Source organism: Lathyrus oleraceus, chromosome 1 (genome assembly GCF_024323335.1).
Source record: "Lathyrus oleraceus cultivar Zhongwan6 chromosome 1, CAAS_Psat_ZW6_1.0, whole genome shotgun sequence".
Taxonomy (NCBI): domain Eukaryota; kingdom Viridiplantae; phylum Streptophyta; class Magnoliopsida; order Fabales; family Fabaceae; genus Lathyrus; species Lathyrus oleraceus.
In genome coordinates, this window is record NC_066579.1 from 293344614 (window position 1) to 293358658 (window position 14045).

The 14045-nt window shown below is 32.4% G+C and overlaps 1 long non-coding RNA gene across 1 annotated transcript; it reads left to right on the plus strand.

The window, feature by feature from the left end:
* Nucleotides 1-1514: 1514 nt before the first annotated feature.
* On the plus strand, nt 1515-3514 carry LOC127131166 (uncharacterized). The gene is made up of 2 exons (XR_007806503.1): nt 1515-1757; nt 3117-3514. It is a non-coding gene; the product is annotated as an uncharacterized LOC127131166 (long non-coding RNA).
* The last annotated feature ends 10531 nt before the right edge of the window (nt 3515-14045 follow it).

Below are 14045 nucleotides of genomic sequence, written 5' to 3' on the forward strand. Positions count from 1 at the left end.
AGTATTGTTTGGGACAAGCTTGTGTTGTTTGAACCCATATGTAGGTGTGTCTGAACCAAAAAGTGTGTGGTGTTAACCAGTAGATGGTGTAGCCAATGCATAATTGTAGGATTTTGCCTAGATCCAGGGAGATCAAGACCTACAAAAGGGGTTTACTTAAGCATGGATATTATTGGATAGAAATGAGGTTGCCTAACCACAAAGCTTACATGGCATGAATGATTTTCCTGAGCACGAAGCTCATAGGGCATGCATGAGTTGTTGGGGCATGAAGCTTCATAGGGAAAAATAAAAGAAAAGGGTATGCTCTAGCCCGGAGCTCGCATGGAAATGCATAAAGGTTGCCAGAGCATGGAGCTCTATAGGGCTATGCATGAAGGTTGTCAGAGCACAGAGCTCTACAGGGTTATGCACGAAGGTTTCCAGAGCATAGAGCTCTACAGGGTAATGCATGGAGGTTGCTAGAGCATTGAGCTCTACAGGGAAATCCATGAAAGGGTATTGGTTCAGAGATGCACGCTTGACCATGAGGTGATTAACCCAAAGAATGCATGGATGTCATAGAGAATGTTGTGTTTGGTCCAAAGAGAAAGGGTGTTGTGAATGTTGATTGTTGAAGTGTGGTATGTGGGGAAGACAACTTGAAAGTTATTTAGTTTGAATTGCACTAAAGTCTATGAATGGGGGCAAATACTTTGAATAACTGGGGCCTACACCCCGTACCTAAAGATACTCAAGACAAGGATAGGAATAATCCCTCTCATTCTTTCTCCACTGCTTAAGGCTCGTGGCGTGCAATTCACATCATAACTGACAAGTGTTGAAAGGAGAATCTTTTTATTGTGCTTGAAGGATGTCCAACAGTGACCCAATCTTGATGTCTAGAGTCTTCAAAGTCTTGCATGTGAAGCTTGACTTGAATTTGACTTGAGAGGCCCAATGCAACGCAAGTACATAGGTCCAACCCAATCAAGTGATCAAGGGTCTTATGATCACTTGATTGGATAGGTGAAGCAAGCAAATTATATACAAGTTATTAATTGATCGAAGATGACTTAATCAACTAATCCAACAATAAATACTATGTTAAGAGTCAATACAACAAACACATGAAATTATGAAGAAGAAATAAGGGCATTATCAATTGAAATTAACGTATTAAAGCCCTAATTTCTAACTATGCCTATTTGAAATTAGAGATTAGCTTCTATCAAAAATTAAATCTAATTACAAACATCCTAACCTAAAGAAATGTATTTTTATGTGGACTTAATGTGTGTCTAATGTGTATTTTTTTAATTTGTAAAAAGATGATTAATTAAAGAAAATAAAAAACAATAATAATTAAATGATTTAATTGCTTCCAGGGGTGCATTTGAGGAAAAAGGTGTCTGGATATGAAAAGAGGACCCAAGGCCCATGCGATTAGGCCCAAGGTGTGGTTTTTGGTAGTTTTCAGCATAGGGGGTATGTGCTTGCAAAGGAGCATGTGATGGACCTAATGGTTGGCCAAGCCCACTGTGTGAAGCCGAGAAGGGGAGAGAGATTCAGAAGAAATCATTTCCACATTCACCTCTCTTCAACTCTCTCAAGCCCCTCTTCCAACAGCCTCACCGGAGAACAAACCTCATGGCATCGGAAATCGCCTTCGACGGCGGCGAAGGTCCAAACGACCTCATACATACATCAACCATCTCGTTTTCACTCCCTCTCTCTCAATCTCAAAACGACTTCTGTTAGTGAAATTTGAGAGGAAAGTTAGTTGGAACTTTAACACTGTTAATGCTTCTGTTAAAATCCGTTTGAGTTTGGATTGAGGTGTTAGTTAGGATGGTGATATTGGTTATGTTGAATTCGAATTTTGTTAATGAGTTCCTACCCCATTGCAACTGTTAGGTTAGAATGTGTTGAAGTTAGAATGAGATTAGTTAAATGGAGTTAGTGATATTGTTAGGTTGACAGTTTGAAGTTATGAAGAAGTTAGTCTAAGTTAGTGAAGAGTTGAAGTGAGTTGACAGTTAGAATTAAATGGTTAGAAAGTTAGGGTGAATTAGTATAGTGAAGGATTGAAAATGTCAGTTAGTTATTAACAAATTGGAGTTATAGTTACAGTTGGTTGTTTGAATTGGAAATTAAGATAGTTAGTATTGAATTTAGAATTAGTTTGAAACTAGTGGATTGGCTTGTTGTGGGAAATTGGCTTGATGTGAAAATTGTGAATTAGAAAGTTATGACATTGTTTTGAAATTTGAAGTTAGTAAGTTAGAAGTCAGCTTTGATAGTTAGTGAAGTAGTTAGTGAATTTGTGTAATTAGAAATTAGTTTGATTAAATTGACAGTAAGAATTTGGGCTGTGTGTACTGTTAGACATGAAAACTGTTAGCAAATTGCATCAGTTAGTGCTTATGACACTTATGGACCTTTGTTGATTTGTATTATTAAAGCAAGTTGGCATTGTCAGATTAGAGAGTTAATTCAAACTGAAACTTTGTCATGAGAAACTGTTAGAAGTTAGGAATTTTAACTGCATGGTTACTTGAATTTGAATTAGTGCAATGCTTTGGACTTGGCATTTTTCTGTTAATGGTTTTAATTGACAATTAGGAGTTGGTTACTTAACAAATTCAAAAATTAATTATGAAATGAATGTTAATGGGTGTTATAAATTGAGCCAGGTTAGTAAGATATGTCACGTGAGGTACTAACTGTTAGTGTGAACTATATTTGGATTGTTATGGAATAGAGTAAGCTAATATAAAAGAGTTGAATCAATAACTGGAATCAAATAGTTAAATGATTATGGTCTTGTGTTGGTTTGTTTATTTGTATTGTGATGCCTAGTTAAACATGATGATTGTTATGAATGACTTCTTAAACTTTTGACAATAAAGTGGGATGTTATTTGTCATGTATGTTATTGTTAGTGACTATGTTTCTTTTTAACTTATGCACGTTGAATTGGTTCTTGGATTGTTGGTGATTTTATAATGGTTTTGTGGCTATGTTTGAATTGTTTGCACTATGTTTATGCTAAGCTTGTATGGCTTGATTATCATGCACTTGAATGGTTGGTTTTGGCTTTGTGCATAATGCTAATTTGTTTCCACTTGCAGCAGGGCTGGTATGATCTTGATATGAAACAATTTTTTTGGCAAAGTGTGGATCAAGGTTGGCATGGAGTCATGTAGATCATGAAGACCTTTGGCAAGTCATGGCATATGAAGAAGACCTTAGAGGATGGGATGTCCTAGAGGATGAATAAAAAGTGGGATTAGGGTTTAGGACAACTAATTGACTTTGGTCAACTATTTGACCAAAAAGTCAATTGTTGACCAAAAGTCGACCCTATGTCAAAACATGTAATTTTGTGTAGAATTTTGTAGTATTGGATTTGCAATGTGATTTGATGATTTTGTGATGAAAAATGGCTTTTGAAATGAATATGTATGCCTTGTATCATAAGAAAGATGGTTTACCTCCAAAATCCAATTCTGAATATTTGAACTTGTACTGTCCTCTTGAATGAATCTTGACCCTTGCCTTGAATTTGAGATACTCTGGACTAAAAATGTCATGTCACGAATCAAACAACAATAAATAATAATCACTAAGTAAGGATTTATATGAAAATGATCACCAAAAATTAAACTTAAAGATGACATTCAAAATCAACTGTTCCACGATTCAATCCATAGTAACCAAAGACCATAGTCCAAGAATTAGGGTTCCACAAGACTTGATCCACATCTTTGTGTCATAAATAGAAAAATCTTGAATCTATGATGCTTATTTAAAAATGTAATTATGAATGAATGTCTTATGATGGATGATTAGGACATGTGAATATGCAGATGCAATGAGCTATTGGCCAGATGAAGTGGAAAAAAGTAGGGCAAATATTGGGGTATGACACATAGTAAAACCAGGGGGCTGCTACAGCCATCCGTAGAAGCTGCTACACGCCATAGCAACATAGGGGCCTAGGGTTCCCCTTTGGTTCATCTCCAGTACAAAGAGCAGTGACCTGCTATGGCCACCTATAACAGTTGCTATGGACCGTAATAGGAGGGCGAGAGTGGATTTGTTTGTTTCCTTATTTAGATTGATTCTCAATAATTGTGGCTCTTAGGAATTATTTGATTTGATATTATTATGATGTAATAGGTATTGAACCAAAGATATTGTGTCACTTTTACTTTTTCTATAAAACTCATAGCTTGTTATGAGTTTTAGGAATCAAAGTTTTATTCTACAAGTTTCTACATTCTTATTTTTCTTCTCTGTACTTAAGTTTCAAAGGGAGCAAGATTGTATACAATTTTTATTTAATCGAGTTTTCTTATTCATTTATGTTCAATTGTTTATCTATTATAATTGTTTGTTATGAATTTGATGTTGAATTTCGATTTGATTATGCTTGTCCTCACCATGAGTGAGTAGTCCATTAGGGACTATGGGTTATGTGGATTATCTTATAACCTTTTGTATGATCCATCACATGTTGATTATGAGAATTTTAGCTTAAACTTATTTTATAATCCGAGTTCATGTATTCCAACTCCTATACGAAAGTAAGGTGTACACAGGTATCGACCGTAGGCTGAAAGGATATGCGTCGATACTGGAGCGTATAGTTTTAAACAATCGAGTCAAATACAGCGAAAGCACTTGGACGAATTTGAGAAAACTATATAGTTAAGCAAAAGTAACGAATCGTCGACGAATAATCTGGTTGGGCAAAAGCAGACAAGTTATTCATCCTCAAAATGGAAATGTGTTGGTGAAAGTAGTTATTTCCCATATTTATCTATTTCCTATAATGGGTTAATACCTATTTTTTCCCTGCCATATGAGCGATTTTAAAAAAATTCCCCGTAAAAAAAATTGATTCCCTCCCTGCCTCATGAAGATTCCTATATTTTCCCCCTCAAGAAATTCAGTCATAAAAAATAATGACATGACAGATTTGTTTTTTAGTATTAAATTTATTTTAATGACATGGACTGCATTTTGGCTTTTTTAATTAATTTTTTTATATAACGTGGCATGATGAGTTAGATTTTTTTTAATTATTCTTTTTTTAATGCCACATGGATTTTTTAATTTTCTTTTTAATTATTTTTAATCATTAGTAGTCCAAAAATATCAAAATGAAAATAAGAATTGCAAGAGGGAATATTCAAACCCTAACCCTCACATTCCAACAATGATGTATATAGTGCCCAACCAATGGGGCAAGTTACTTAGTTTACATTTTTTTGTACAATGCAGTCCATGTCATTAAAAGAAATTAAAAAAACTTTAAAAAAAAGTTTGCCACATCATTATTTTTGATGACTGGATTTCTTGAGGGGTCAAGATAGAGGAATCTTCATAAGGCAGGGAAGAAATCCACACCTTTTTTACAAGGGGCTTTTCAAAAATCACCCATATGACAGGGAGCAAAAGAGGTATTAATCATTCTATAATTTATGCGTAATTCTCGTAATAGAAGTGACATGGATCATGTGAATGTGTTAGAGTAAGAACCATAACCCTAATTCTTGTTTGCCTCAATTGGAAGTTAAGTGATTTTATAAATAAGTTGTTTTCATTTAAGTACTTTTTCTTTAAGTTATTTTCACTAAAACCCATATTTTTTATTTCTCTATATATACATCGATAGAATGGAATTTTGTACTTAAGTCATTGATCTATGTGGTTTAATATCTTTTTACTACTTCGCACAGTCGTGCACTTGTGGCATGTCAAGTTTTTGGCACCGTTGTTGGGGGTCAATTTCATTTAATATTGAATTTCTGTTTAATCACTGTATAGATTAGAGGTTTACTTTTCTTTTTATATTTTATATTTTATTATGCTGTAGTTCTCTCGCTGCCCTTGTATGCGAAGAACTCATTTCATTATTCTATTTTACTATAGTGTGGATTAAAGCAAGTTTTTTTTTTGTTGTTGTTTCTTTTATGATATGCATGGGGTTTATCGAAAATATGTTCAATTATGTGAACAATAACCATGAAGACTCCTATCCCAATACCTATAATTAAGGGTGGATTGATCACCCAATTTTTTTCTACAAACTACTCCTAGTATTTCGAGGAACCACCAAATTTTCAACAATCCAACCTTAAAATGTTAATGGAGAATTTTATTTCGACATAAGTTTGCTCCAACCTGGAATCTATGATGGAGGGTTTTGTGGCAATACAAATTCGCTTAGGCAGTTGAACATTAAGGTTGACAATGTTATCACCCACATAACACTCTTGTTTTTTATTTATTTTATTTTATGATGCTCATTGAATTATTCAAGTTTTATTATATACTGAAATTATGTGATTATTTATGAATACATGAATTATTGGAATAAATGTGTATTTATGGAGTTTATCAGGATTTAGAATAATTCTATTTAATTTAAATAATAGGATAATAATTATATGATGAGAAAATAGGAGATTGGGTGGAAAATTAAATTTATTTTTAGTATGAGTTTAATAAATTAATTGGAAAAATAAAAATAATGAGAGTTGGGGTGATAGTGTGAATTAAAAGTGGTGGGAGTTAATGACGTAATTAAAAGGGATTATGTAGAAAACTCTATGTATATATTCTAAAATGCGAGGGAGAGTTAGATTTCATCAAATTCTTAGAGAACTTGAGAAAGAGGCAAAAGGAGAACCCTAAAGTTAGCAAAGGAGAGAAAAACCATCGGAGAATAGCTCATATGCTAGAATTCAAAGGTAAGGGGAAGAATGGACTTTATTTATGGGTGTATTGCATGATATGATAAATAAGAGAGATTTTTGCTCTCATTAGGATTATATAATTTTGTTTTGGATGTGTTGTTGTCAGGGCCGGCCCAATTATATCGGAGGTCCCGTTCTAATTATAAAAATGGGCCTAATTTTTTTTTAAAACACAATTATAATAATTAAAAAATATATATCAAAAATATAATTATATATTAATTAAAAGTAAATTTAATTATAATTATTTTGAATTTTGATCAATCTTGATTTTTGTATGTATTGAGTTTTTATCATAATATTTTTTTCGATATTGAGTTTTTTTAATAACATTTTATTTATTTTTATTAATATTTATGAAAAAAAATTGAAAATTTCAAAAATTTGGACCCTCTAATATTTGGGGCCCTGTGCTGCAGCACATGCTGCACATGCACATGGCCGACCCTGGTTGTTGTTGTGTTTCAAATTTGAAATTGATGATTGACTATGCTTGTCTATGTGATTGTGTGATTGAATCCATGTTTGAATCCTCATGTTTGTGGATATGAAAATTATATCATTGATAAATATTTACAGCTTTGCTCATGAGTACGAGGGTTGGTGAAATTGTTGATTTAATTGTATGATAAATTACCACGAACCATAATTGATTTAGGTATATAAGATGTTTGATTGTTGTAACAATACGGTGTAGTGTGCAAATTGAATTACGGGGTAATAGGATTATGAAAATCATAGTTTGAATGATATATATTGGGTTGAGAAGGAGAGAGATGAAGAACAAGGGAAAATTGGATTTTTTTGAAAAAATAAACAATGTCAATCAATTACCTCTCCATGACACTCGATTGTACTTGTGCATTTTTTGAAAAAAAATACCATGTCAATCGATTGCAATTGGAATTAATCGATTGCATGACTTCTAAATGTGATTTTTGGGGAATTCAAAATGCAAACATATTTGATGTCAATCGATTGACATCCCATGTCAAATGATTGAAAAAACCAAATTTTGAATTTTTGTTTTGTTTTGAACTATGTTGCATTGTCTTACGATTTTGGCCATGACATTATTTCGGTATGTCCAAATAAGGTGTTGTTTGAAGTGTTGGAGAGCTAACATACAGAGCTACCTCATGGTAGTGCTTAGTGAGATAATTTATATATAGATGCATGTCCACCGTAGGAATTTATGTTATGAAATGCAGGGATGATTTCGTGAATCATTGTGTTTACTTAATGATGAACTGATGCTAAATGATTTAACACGATTGAATGTTGCGTGAATACGCAATTGATGTGGTACTGATGTTTGATGTTGTTTATGATTTATCGTGGCGTTAATCAATTGTTGTGTATTGAGTATAACGTTATGCATAATTATGGTGATTATTTTAGTGATAATTTATGTTATTAAGAGTCATGCATCATGGTGTGGTGTACGAGATTCGGTCCAGTTTTGATGTGTTATAATCTGGTGGTATGCATTCAAGAGTGAGTAGTTGGTTCCAGATTATCACGCCCCAATTTAGATCATGAATAATTGAGTCAGTACATTCATCATGACATTTACATCACCTACATAGCATGACATGCATTGTATCTCGCCTAATGCCCAATATGTCGATTAGAATAAATTTTTAGATTTACTGACAGACCGATTAAATCAATTTTCAAATATACGTAAAATTAGCAGGCGAAAAAGTTTAAAAATGAGTTTGTAGATGTCAATTTTATTAATATATGATTCACGTAGTTTAACATGGTGTACTCGTTTTATTTTCTCGACTCTATTTTTGGTCGCACTTTGTCAAGCCTAAGTCTTTTAACCCAACATTTTTTACTTCAAAATTTGATCAAAACATGTCTGTTTTCTATAGGTTTATTTTGCGTTTATCATTTTGGTGTCTTCATTTTATTTTTTCATTTTTGTCAAAATATTTATAATAATTAAATAGAATTATTGATGTTTTTATTTTAATTATTTTTTAGTGTTTCATTTATTGGGTTTTAGCCAATATTATTCATTTTTGTCTCTAAAACAAAAACCTTAACATTTGTAAATTATCAAAACTATTAAAAATTTTAAAATAATCCACATATATATATATATATATATATATATATATATATATATTTACATCCTTTCCTCACTAGTTTTCAATCTTCTCCCACCCTTTAAGGATGTCGTACTATCGTGTGAACAGTTTTAATTTTTTTTACTTACATTTGTTTTAGAGATACATATGTCGCTTATTTGTTTTACTTATGGATATATAGAATTTTCTTGTTTTACTTTTATATATATATATATATATATATATATATATATATATATATATATATATATATATATATATAGTTAAGAATGTGTGATTCACGCCCAGGACTGGAGCGTGGAAATAAATGGTGGGTGACCCACCGGATCTTAAACAAGGCTCTGATACCATGTTAAGAATGTGTGATTGGACCTAACTCAACCCTACAAAACCGGTTGGTAGAGTGAGGACTGCCCCCACTTATAAACACATGTTCAGGCCATATATTGTCCGATGTGGGACTCTTAACATATATCCTTGAAGTGTGATAATGTTGTTTTTATTTATGTTTGGGTTATGTTATTCAAATCGAATCATGTCAATACGTTGTTTGCGTATAGGTGTATATGACGCGTGTCATTTTTGTAGTTTGATTCGGTTGTGATCATCGCATTCTTGTGTTAGCAATGTTGTTGGATTTTTTTTTTGTTTTAACACGTTTTATTTCATTTTTGCTTCGTATTTCATGTTAATAAATTAAAAAAACAATATAAAATATGAATTATATATATATATATATATATATATATATATATATATATATATAATATATATATATATATATATCCTTGAAGTGTGATAATGTTGTTTTTATTTATGTTTGGGTTATGTTATTCAAATCGAATCATGTCAATACGTTGTTTGCGTATAGGTGTGTATGATGCGTGACATTTTTGTAGTTTGATTCGGTTGTGATCATCGCATTCTTGCGTTAGCAATATTGTTGGATTTTTTTTTTTGTTTTAACACGTTTTATTTCATTTTTGCTTCGTATTTCATGTTAATAAATTTAGATCTGGACGATTTTGATCCATATTGCAATGATCACGTTAAGTGTAGTAAGTTATTGGTTGATTTTATCGGTTTAAGTGCGATTCTTAATTAGTTATTATTGTGTTCCGACTTTATACACATCTGATGGTTTAGCATAGCGACAATCCGCTTTTTATGCGCTTACCAATTTGCGTTTCGATTTGCAACTTTGTGCTTTCATTTGATTTTATTATATTATTGTTTCTCTATTCGATTTGCGATGACATCTTACGCGTTAGTAACTTGCATGTTTCGATTTGTGCTAATAACAACGATCTAACATTGTTATGTTTAAGTTAAATTTAATTTCTTGTGGTAGCCTTTGCACATCTTCGTGTATGTAGCGATAAATTCATGACCATTAAGCTATAGATAAGCTTAACGTCAATAAAACCAGAGTCGCCACCGCGCTTTTAATGTTTCCAAAGGAAATAGGAAAACTACGAACAAAACCCAAAGATAAGAAGTTTTCAAATCAAAACTAATAAAATGCCAGAGATTACAGGTAAGGGGGTTGGTTACACAGAGGGAAAGTGTTAGCATCCAAAGTGTCATAGGGAGCCCTTTTTTATGTGTGCATATGTGTTTGGTATAAAAGATGTTTGATGAAATAGAGTGTGGGGATGAGAAAAGAATTTGTTGATTATATTTTTGTGTTTGACAAGACCTTCAGACTTGTGCCTACGTACCAACTAAAAAATGAGGGATAAAAACCTCGTAGTTCGTGGTCACAATTTCAAAGTTGGTAAATTTCAAATCGAAGTGTGATAATGTTGTTTTTATTTATGTTTGGGTTATGTTATTCAAATCGAATCATGTCAATACGTTGTTTCCGTATAGGTGTGTATGATGCGTGACATTTTTGTAGTTTGATTCGGTTGTGATCATCGCATTCTTGCGTTAGCAATATTGTTGGATTTTTTTTTTGTTTTAACACGTTTTATTTCATTTTTGCTTCGTATTTCATGTTAATAAATTTAGATCTAGACGATTTTGATCCATATTGCAATGATCACGTTAAGTGTAGTAAGTTATTGGTTGATTTTATCGGTTTAAGTGCGATTCTTAATTAGTTATTATTGTGTTCCGACTTTATACACATCTGATGGTTTAGCATAGCGACAATCCGCTTTTTATGCGCTTACCAATTTGCGTTTCGATTTGCAACTTTATGCTTTCATTTGATTTTATTATATTATTGTTTCTCTATTCGATTTGCGATGACATCTTACGCGTTAGTAACTTGCATGTTTCGATTTGTGCTAATAACAACGATCTAACATTGTTATGTTTAAGTTAAATTTAATTTCTTGTGGTAGCCTTTGCACATCTTCGTGTATGTAGCGATAAATTCATGACCATTAAGCTATGGATAAGCTTAACGTCAATAAAACCAGAGTCGCCACCACGCTTTTAATGTTTCCAAAGGAAAAAGGAAAACTACGAACAAAACCCAAAGATAAGAAGTTTTCAAATCAAAACTAATAAAATGCCAGAGATTACAGGTAAGGGGGTTGGTTACACAGAGGGAAAGTGTTAGCATCCAAAGTGTCCTAGGGAGCCCTTTTTTATGTGTGCATATGTGTTTGGTATAAAAGATGTTTGATGAAATAGAGTGTGTGGATGAGAAAAGAATTTGTTGATTATATTTTTGTGTTTGACAAGACCTTCAGACTTGTGCCTACGTACCAACTAAAAAATGAGGGATAAAAACCTCGTAGTTCGTGGTAACAATTTCAAAGTTGGTAAATTACTTTTAACAAAAAAGTGAATGAAAAGGGCAAAAATGACCAAAAATTTGAATGAAGTTGTTAGTTCTTTTTGTCTTTTGAAATTTTAAGTCAATATGATTTAGTTTATTTACAAATTTGATTTAAGAAAAAAAGTTTGAAAATCCATTGGCATAAGGCCAAAGTTTCAATTTGAAATAAGATCTAAGTTTGAAATCACAAGCAAAGCATTTTTTGAAAAGGGGGAGAGATTTTGAAATTTAAGAAGTGAGAGAAGATGAAGGGGCTACCCTAAGCATAAAATTAAAAGTTAAGAGTTGAAAATATCTGACCAATGGGATGCAATCCAACAGACAAAAATGTCATATAGAGAATACCCACTTTCCCTTTGGACTTTGAATCAAGCAATACTCAACAAGAAATTAGCAATATTCAAACATCAAGAAGATCAAGGCATCAAATAAAGATAGCCACATCTAAGTAAGCAAATCCCATAGCTAGCAGTCTTCTTTGTCTTCCCATGTACTAGATGAAATATTCCTTGATCAACTCAGAGCAAAGCATCAGACACAAGATCAAAAATAACAATTAGCACCAAGACAAAGTAGCAGATAAATTCAAATAAAGTCCAAGGCTTGCATCAGGTGAATGCTCAGTTCAAAATAACTCGGTCTCAAAATGTTGGCATTGGCCAAGTCCTTTTTCCACAGGGAATGTTGCCTAATCCTAAGTCCAAAAGCTCAGATCAAAATCAATATGGTTTTTGTTGTTATTAAGTATTTTAAGGTCCTAAGACCACAAACAAAATGAAAATTCACAAGCAATATATACAATCACAAGATATGGCTCAAATGAGCAAAGGGAAAATGACATAAACATAAACAAGTTAAATGGAATGTAAATGACAATGAATGATAAATGATTGAAATTTAAATTGCATAAAGTAAATGACTTGAAAGTAAAGCAATATTAACAAGAGTTAGTCAAATGTTAGTGATGTCTTTTAATTGATTAGGTCATTCTTTGGAGAGCACTCAACCATCCATTCACAAGCATGGATCCTTGAACCAAGAAATCTCCCATGGAAAGGAAAAAAGGTCAAGTTTACACACAATACCATGAAGGATGTGAGACTTACAATCTCACTTACTAGAATGCTATTGCCTTTAGGGTCAAATTTAGCTCTATGTTAAGCAATCGTAATTGGACTTATGTAGAAGTCACAACTATCTGAGGCCGGGCAATAAAAATTTAGGTGTTAATTCATGTTAGAGATTTGGTTATAATGAACCAAACTCCTAAAACATACCACACACTAAAAGAAAAGATCAAGAAGGATGGATCTATCTCATTCATACTTGTATTGGTTCATCTGACACAAGGTCATTGATGAACTAATTAGCCTTAAGACATTAGATATTTCATTGGTCAAATGAGGAAATGGAAAAGAATAGAGATGAAGATAAAGAGGAAAGGGAATGAGAGAAACACAAATTGGTCATGAGAGGAATTTTATCAAATTAAAACCATCCATTAATTTTGGTAGATAAAATGTACATTTCACCAATCCCCTAAATCCAATGGTTTTAATCCAACAAAAGTCAAACCAACCTTGACCAAGGCCCAAACAAATAGTCAAACATCACAAGACCATAAAAATGACTCAACATAATTTTTACACATTTAATCAATTAAAAATCAATTTAAAAATCAATTAAAATACATTTTTATTTGGTCAAAACCTAAAATCTCTTCAAAACACCAAATAAATGGCTAAGAGATTTATCCTAGGTCAAACAAGGTCAAAGGACCTTAGACAAAAAATTTCATGATTTTTGAAAAGTCAGAAGTACTTTTAAACAATTAAAAATATGCACAAAAACATTTAATTCATTAAAAATATCAAAATTAATCCAAAAAATCATTTTAATTCAGAATATGAAATAGAAAAATATTTTAAGATATTTGGTGAAAGTCCCATATTTTTTGGATTAAAAATGATTTTTTTATGAATAAAATAAAATAAATGGATTAAATGGAAAATCAGAAAATACAAAAAAACAAGGGTCATCAGATCTCCCTCATTAACTGAGGTGGCAGATCTGATGGCCAAGCACGCGCGTTCCACAAGCACCTTAGTCAACTGCGCTACACGCTTGGCAATTAAAAGGAAAGACTGAGATTAAAACATGAGACGATGATCAAATGGTTCTGGACACACCAACACACCACTGGAGCTAGGGCTTCAGTCATCTTCTCCGGTGGACCACACCGGACTGGTCCACCTTCAACTTAATGAAAAATGAAAAAACAAGGAATCCATTTCAAAGAGAAAATGCTCAGGATCACGAAAATGACCTCAATTTTCTCCAATTCCAAGTATATAAAAAGATATAGGGATTTGAATTTTGAGGATCATGAACTGAGTTGCT